The sequence below is a fragment of the Nicotiana tabacum genome, chromosome 16 (genome assembly GCF_000715075.1).
Source record: "Nicotiana tabacum cultivar K326 chromosome 16, ASM71507v2, whole genome shotgun sequence".
Lineage (NCBI taxonomy): Eukaryota > Viridiplantae > Streptophyta > Magnoliopsida > Solanales > Solanaceae > Nicotiana > Nicotiana tabacum.
In genome coordinates this window covers 68,830,728-68,838,680 of record NC_134095.1, presented here as the reverse complement: position 1 = coordinate 68,838,680, position 7,953 = coordinate 68,830,728, and the positions used below count along the sequence as shown (strand labels likewise).

At 40.2% G+C, this 7,953-nt stretch overlaps 2 long non-coding RNA genes across 3 annotated transcripts; one reads left to right on the top strand and one right to left on the bottom strand.

Moving 5' to 3' along the window:
• Nucleotides 1–4,468: 4,468 nt before the first annotated feature.
• Nucleotides 4,469–5,453, top strand: LOC107827138 (uncharacterized). Of its 2 annotated transcripts, none has more exons than XR_012699794.1 (3): nucleotides 4,469–4,651; nucleotides 4,828–4,995; nucleotides 5,106–5,453. It is a non-coding gene; the product is annotated as an uncharacterized LOC107827138 (long non-coding RNA). The 2 variants fall into 2 exon arrangements; XR_001657428.2 differs by having other exon boundaries at nucleotides 4,823–4,995.
• Nucleotides 5,454–5,600: 147 nt separating this feature from the next.
• Nucleotides 5,601–6,338, bottom strand: LOC107827148 (uncharacterized). The gene is made up of 2 exons (XR_001657429.2): nucleotides 6,204–6,338; nucleotides 5,601–6,002 (listed from the first exon to the last, which is right to left on the bottom strand). It is a non-coding gene; the product is annotated as an uncharacterized LOC107827148 (long non-coding RNA).
• Nucleotides 6,339–7,953: the final 1,615 nt, after the last annotated feature.

Sequence of the window (7,953 nt, the reverse complement as noted above, 5' to 3'; positions counted from 1 at the left end):
TAGGGTGACCCCTAGCTGACTGACCTCCACCCCTTGCTGGCTGGGCAGGTGGTGGTGAAGTAACTGGTGCTAAAGTCGATGGCTGGCTCCTCTACTAAGATGAACCTGCAAGACGATGAGGACACTTCCTCCATATATGACCCATCTCTCCACACTCATAGCAACTCTCAGGTACTGGAGAAAGGGACTGAAGGGAACTCCTAGCACCGGAATGATTAGCAGATGTGCCCGACATAGAATAGCCCTGAACTGATGGAGCACGGGATGACCTCTAAGCTGGAAGGGCACTAAGTGATGACTGGCCCTGATGAGAACTATGATAACCATGACCCGATGATGCCCTACGATACCCTGGGCTAGCTGGCTGAGCATGCCTGAAAGGACGGCCCCTGCTGTGCTAAAACTGACCTCTCGAAGGAGCACCGCCATAACTACCAGATCCTCTTGGCCTCTTGGCCTCTTGGCCTCCCTCTCCTCTCGCTCCTGGTGTCGAACAAACTCAATCTCACGAGCAATGTCTACAACCTCCTCAAAAGTATCACCAGTCACCCTCTCTCTGGTCATAAGAATACAAAGCTGATAAGTGAGGCCATCAACAAACCTCCTGATCCTCTCTCTATCTATCGAAACCAACCAAATCGCATGGCGAGCTAACTTAGAGAACCTCATCTCATACTGCATCACAGTCATCTCTCCCTGATGCAACCACTCAAACTACCTGCTCAGCTCATCTCTGCGAGATTGCGACACATACTTCTCCAAAAAGAGAACGGAGAACTGCTACCAGGCAAAGGATGTTGCACCAACAGCTGTAACCGGCTGGGCTGGATGCACCCTCGGTGTCTGGAGTCCCTGCACGACCTGCTCAGGTATGCAAACGGCGGGAGTCTGAGTGCCTCCCCAACCTGAGAAGTAGTTGCAGCTATAGTAGCTGAGACCGCCTGAGATAGGCCAGTGCAAACTGATAGAATCTGAGCCAAGGCCTCCTGAAGACCCGGAATCACAATAGGCACAGCTGGTGCCTGAGCTGATGCTGATGGACCGTCCACAGCTGGGACCTGATCTTGAACTGGGGCGGCTGGTGGATCTGCAGGTGCTGCCCTAGCTGTTGTGCGGGCCACACCCCTGCCCATACCGCGACCACGACCACGACTGTGTCCTCAACCTCTAGTGTCCACAGCTAGTGGTACTGGCGGTCGTCCATCCTGACCGGTAGCGCGTGTCCTCACCATCCGTGAGAGAAAATTCAAATAGTTACTTTTCAAACTGAATCAAGGACGCACGATAAGAATTCAAGAATATGAAGTTTTTCCTAAAGGTTATGTAGCCTTCCGAGGATAAGTACAGACGTCTCCGTACCGATTCGCGAGACTCTACTAAACCTTCTCATGACTCGTGAGACCTATGTAACCCAGGATCCGATACCAACTTGTCATGACCCTAAACCTAGACCCGGTCGTGATGGTGCCTCTCGTGAAGACAAGGCCAGCCGACACACTTCCAATTCATTTTTAAGTAGTTAAGATAATACAATTAAGTCTTAAACATAATAATCTCCAAAAAAGATAAGGTAAAACAATACAATTGAGGAAAATAAGTACAACACAGCTCGACATCGGGGTGTCACCAGTCATGAGCATCTATTGTAAAAACTACAAATCTGAAAAGAGTCTACATACCTATTACATAATTAGAACAGAGGAAAATAACATAGAGGGAGAAGCACTGGGCTGCGAATCGCCAGACAGCTACCTAGTGAATCTCCGGAAATCTGTTGGACATCTCTCAACCCTCGCAAGTAGGACCTGATGCGCCTGAATTTGCACACGGAGTGCAGGGAGTAAAGTGAGTACTCCAACTCAGTGAGTAATAATAATAAATGCAGACTGAGTAATAAGAAGCCATGTAAAGGCACAACAACAGACTATAAAGAAGCAGTAAAAGCCAATAAAAGTAATAAAACAGTGAAAAATAGGTAAAGTCACTTTAGTTCAGTTAAAAATTATTTGGAATGCCTTTTAACAGTTAAGCAAGTAAATGACAGGCAATTAGGAAAGGTAAACACATAAAGAACCTCCCCTCGGGCACAATACCATAGAATCAGCCCCTCAGGCAACACATGGAACAATACCAGCCCCTCGGGCTATATCTCACATCACAATGGGTACCCGCGCTCACTGGGGGTGTGCAGACTCCTGGAGGGTCCCCTTACAGCCCAAGTGCAATATCAAGCCATCTCATGGCATAATCACATAGGGTCTTGGCCTCATATCAACAAGCCACCCTGTGGTGTACAAATCTCAGGCCTTCAGCCTTATAATCATAATCAATGTTTCCTCACAACATAGACCCTCGGCCTTACTCAGTCAGAATCTCACAAGCCACTCGGGCAACAGTAAAACATGATGCTCAGCCTAAATTATCATTTAAAATATCATTTTAAGTGTTAAAACAGGGTAAACATGGCTGAGTTATGAAGACAGTAGAATATAGCATGACTGAGTACAAGTATAAAGTCAAAATAGTGAGGAAAATATCAGTATAAATACCCTAAGGGTTCAAATAGTTGGCATGAGGCTCAAGTATGGCATTCAGCCAAAACATGATGATAGCAAATAGATTTCAGTCAAATATGCAGTAAAATAATCATTCGGGATGGACTAAGTCACAATCCCCAACAGTGCACGACCTCACGCTCGTCATCTAGCATGTGCTACACCTCAATATAGCACAATAATGTGCAAATCCGGAGTTTCATACCCTCAGGACAACATTTACAATCACTACTCACCTCTACCCGGTCCAAATCTCTAGCTCGCGATGCCTTTGCCCCTAGAATCGGCCTTTGGATGCTCTAAATCTAACCAAAATCAGTGTAAAACCATCAAAATATGCTAAGGAAACAAAGCCCACTCAAAAGAAATCAAATTACAACAAAAATCCCGAAATTGGCCAAACCCGATCCCCGGGCCCATGTCTCGGATTCCGATTAAAATTACATCAATGGACTCCTTATCACTCCCCGAGTTCATTCATACCAAAAGCATCAAAATCCAACCACAAACGACCCCTCAAATCGCAAATTCTAGGTCTCCAATTACAAGCCCTAGTAATTAATTAGGTAGAATTCACATTAGAATCGAGTATTAAGTCCATAGATCTTACCTCCAAGTATTTTCCCTTGAATCCCTCTTCAATCCTCTTCAAAGAGCTCCAAATCGCTCAAAAATGGTGGAAGTTAACCCCAAAATCGCGGACAAGATGACTATTTAAACATTCTGCCGAGGCCTCAATTCCTTCTTCGCGAATGCGGTCAATGCCTCGCGTTCGTGAAGCACAATCTAACTTTGACCAAATTTTACTCTTACGTGAACGCGACCAGTCCCTCGCGAACGTGATGGTTCCTCAACCTGACCTTTGCGAACGCGCTCCCCTTCTCGCGAATGCGATGAATAAATCAACCTCAAACCCAGCTGCCCAACTTACTCTACGCGAACGTGGAGCCTCCCTCGCGAATGCGGAGCCTTCTTCGCGAATGCGAAGGCTAAAATCTCATCCTCACCAGCTAACTCTTTGCGAACTCGAGGGCCTACTCGCGAACGCGAAGGTCATTTCTCTGCAACACTAAACAACAGTTTTCTGCACATTTTCAAAACATGAAATGGTTCGATTGACCACCCGAAACTCACCCGAGGCCCCCGAGACCTCAACCAAACATGTCAACATATCACATAAGATCATTCAAACTTGTTCCAACCTTCGGAATGCTCAAAACACCAAATTCGAATCGGATTCAAGCCTAAGAATTCCAAAATCTTCTAAATTACGCTTTTGATCAAAAACCCAACCCAACCACGTCCGAATGACCTGAAATTTTGCACACACATCCCAAATGACACAACGGAACTACTGAAACTCCCGAAATTCCATTCTGACCACTATATCAAAATCTCGCCTATCAACCGGAAAACGCCAAAAATCCAATTTCGCCAATTCAAGCCTAAATCTACTCTGGACCTTCAAAACACATTCTGATCACGCTCCTAAGTCCAAAATTACCTCCCGAAGCTATCCGAACCATCAGACTCACATCCGAGCCCTCTAACACATAAGTCAACATACAGTTGATCTTTCCAACTTAAGCTTCCTCAAAAGAGACTAAGTGTCTCAAACCTTCTCAAAACCCTTCCGAACCCTAGCCAACCAACTCGATCACAGGACTGGCCGGATCGTCACATCACTATTGCTAGAGAAAGAATACAATCAATAACTGACCAAATATTCATCATATCGTTGGAAGGGAATCAGATTTTACTAATAATACCTTATTATATATTTTAGAATTTACAACAAATAGACTTTGATATTTGTAGTAAAATTGGGAGTAATCAGATTTTCTCTTTTGAATTTAGATTTTATTTTAGCAAAGTTTGTAACAACTTTTGACCATAGAGCCTCATGTCCCTCCTATATATAGTAATATACTTTATCAATCACCATCATTCTCAGTACCACTCAGTCTATCTGCAGAGATGATGAGGGCTACCAACACTAAAGAGGACGACGACGACGATGACGATGATGGAATCCAATTCTAGCATGAATCCTCTTCATGTATTCTTCGACATTGAATCAATGAGTCACCATGTTTGTAAGTAATTCCTCTCTTCGTTTATGCTTTCATTCTATTCTTTGATGTGTCAATCTGCCTTTTTCCTTTATAAAATTCACGTAAAAAATAAAAGACGTGGAGTCTAATAAATTATATCTAATGACTTGTTATTTTTGCTGTGTGCATGTTTTGTGGTTTTACTGCAAAAAGAAAAGACGGAAGGTCTGATTCACATGGAAAGAAAACACTAACTCGTTTGTCTTCCTTTCCTCCGATGGCAACCTTGAGCTATCTCGTCTCTTGTTGCAAGATCAATCAATTGCATGCCAGCCGTATTTATCCTTTAAAGTACGATCAGAATTATCTAGGAGGTTCATCAACAGGTAATTAAGCAACAATGAATTGTTAGTTATTTTTTTGAGTCCATATCTATCTATATATATATATAGACTCTCTAAATTCTGGCCCTCTTTTATTCATGACTTCATCTCAGGTCTTCCACGAGCTTTTTGGATGACCAATCACAAGTTTGGATACCTGCAAATCTCCCGGAGATGAACAAGTTTATAGCTAAATCCTGAGCCTTCTTTGGGAGGAAGCATGAAAACTTCAAAGTAATCACGGTTTCCAGTAGCAACCTTTAATGTGGGAGATATGAGAATAATTTAACAAAATAATAAGTAGAATATGCCTTGCATAATGATTTAGATTTAGACAATCAGAAGGAACTAATTTGCATAAGAGAGGACTTTTTTCTGGCCATTAGCTTCATTGTATAAAATGTAAACTGGTATTGTAATACGAATTTCCATTTATTGTCTCGATTATTTAAAGTAAATTCCCACATTTGTAGCTTCATCTTTTATTTGATAGTTTACCATCTAAAGAGCCATTTACTTTAGACTTTTTGTGTTTGCACCTACATTACCTATTAAATCATATATTTAAGCAGATGATCCTCCATACAGGAATGGAATAAGTGAACGTATCAAATGATAAAAGGATAGATTTACTACTGAGACAGAAGCTCACATACAAGGATCTGAATTTTTTCCTTTTAGTTTAAAACTTACTCCTATATATGTTTAACAAAATATTATTTTTGCTATAACGTTATCGACTCCTGTATATATGCCATGAGATCATGGGGAAATTTTGATTTGATGTTTGGGAGTTGGAGGGGGAAATTTGGGACATCCTTGCTCACAAAGTTGCATTGTATAATAGCAATCAGTTCTGCCCAAGATTAAACAGCAATAGCAAGGTCTGCCAGTTTTACAGTGAGCAACATGCTTGCAAAAGTCTAGTTGTATTTTCTCCTCTTTTGTAGCTTTCAGTTTTCGGTCAAATTCTCCAACATAAAGTTTGTTGCCCTCTATGTTTTCCCAACCTGTTTGAAGAGAAAATGGAATAAAAGGACTTTAAGTGCCAGCAAAAGTATGAGCAATTTAAGTTCGCACAAGATAAAAAATAATTTATTTATAGGAAAGAGAAAAGTATATTTGATTAATTAGGTAATTAAAACAACAACAAAAAAAAAGGTACATGTCACAATTAATTTATGGTAAATCTCACAAGTAGACCTTCATACCAAAGAGGGTGGGAATAATGAGAAAGAACACAGCAAACTTAGTAGAAAAATCCATGAATGATCTTAGATCCTGATAAACAAGTAGACTGGTGTCGTGAATTTATTGATTGAGGCAACTTGAGGGATCAAAACTACCTATATATATGCAGTACTTCGGCATGAATAGTATATGGGCTATAAGTAAATAACCTCACGAAACCTCTTCATGCAACAAGTCTGTATATTAATTACTTCCTTGAAAGCTGGATTTGCTGATATAGAGTTTGAGTAGTTGCAAATTTCAGTTAGAGGCTAAATATATATTGTGGGGGACTGTCATCAAGCTTAAGGTGAGTGATCTTGTCATAATTCACTTAATTAATTATGGGTTAGCTTTCGAGTGAACTGTGGCAAGCTAACTGCTAACCCTTATCACACAATCCTAATATTCCATCGACAAGTTGCAATACATCTCCTGTTATTCTCACCCAATTTTGCTGCTATTCTCCCTCACCCAAGGAGAACAAATTCACTATCCAGTTTATTCACTTGGGTCATGTTGGACGGGTTCGGCATTATTGACCTATTGTTAGCGCATCTTGATCCGCCCATCCTAACTCCTGTTTTGCAAGATTGAGCAATGACTCATCTATTGATTCAATCTATGGACTCATAATTTATACGTAATAGTTCATATGTTACCGGTGCTTTCGACGAGAAAAAAATATTATGTATAAAAACTCACTAACATTACAAAAAAAAAAAAATATAGAAATATAATGAGTTCAATGTTAAGAACCTTAAAGGTAGAAACTATATAGTTTATATTATGGATTCGCCTCTAATGACGGGTATCATTACATATTTGATTTGTTGCCTAGCCTTTATGCAAAAACACGATTGGGCAATTCAGACTTTATGGGCTTTTAGATCTATATTATAAAATAGAAGAATTAACCTAAATAGCCAACCATGAACCACCTAACCACTTAAATAATAATCGGTTTATAATCGTTGTATATCGGCTAAGAAAACTAGACATTAAATTCGGCCGGCTATTTGTGTAAAAATCTCATAAAAATACAGGTCAGGACAGGTAGAGTTCAGGTCTTTTTGTCATAACATAGTACAACGGTATAATCTAAGGTTGGCACGTGAGTTTCTCAAATTTTGGCTCTCTGTCACTAACAGTAAACTGCCAAAACTTGGGTTGCAGGCGCAGTTTCTGCTAGATAAGAAAAGTTTATGGGGTTACTATTTAATCAAAAATTGGGATTTCGGCCAAAGCTTATTTTAGAAGAACTCGGGCTACAGATAATCAAATAGAAATAAGAATAATTGATATGAATAACAGCTGAATATAAAAGCAAAGTAAATCAATATTTCGTGCCTTTACAAATGTTTAGACTCCTCCTTTTATAGCTATCTCTACGTAATACGTTTTGTTTCTCTCATAAAAGAGCCATAATGGATAATTAATGGAATTTAATGTAACGTTACAATTGGTAATCATAATTGATTTAATACAGATTCCATAACGTTTTTCGTAATTAATGCTAATTAATTATCGATAACACATATTTATACCACTTTTTGCTATCCAGGTTCATTCTTCTGTTACGGCTTCCGAATATTAAGAAGTTCGATCATCTATCATTTCTGATTTTCTTAGATCTCTGCCCGTGTCTGTTGAAGCTCGTACCTCTTCATCAATTCTTTGCCAATTGTCATCCTTTGACTGGTACACGTGTCATGATGTGTCATCTTATAA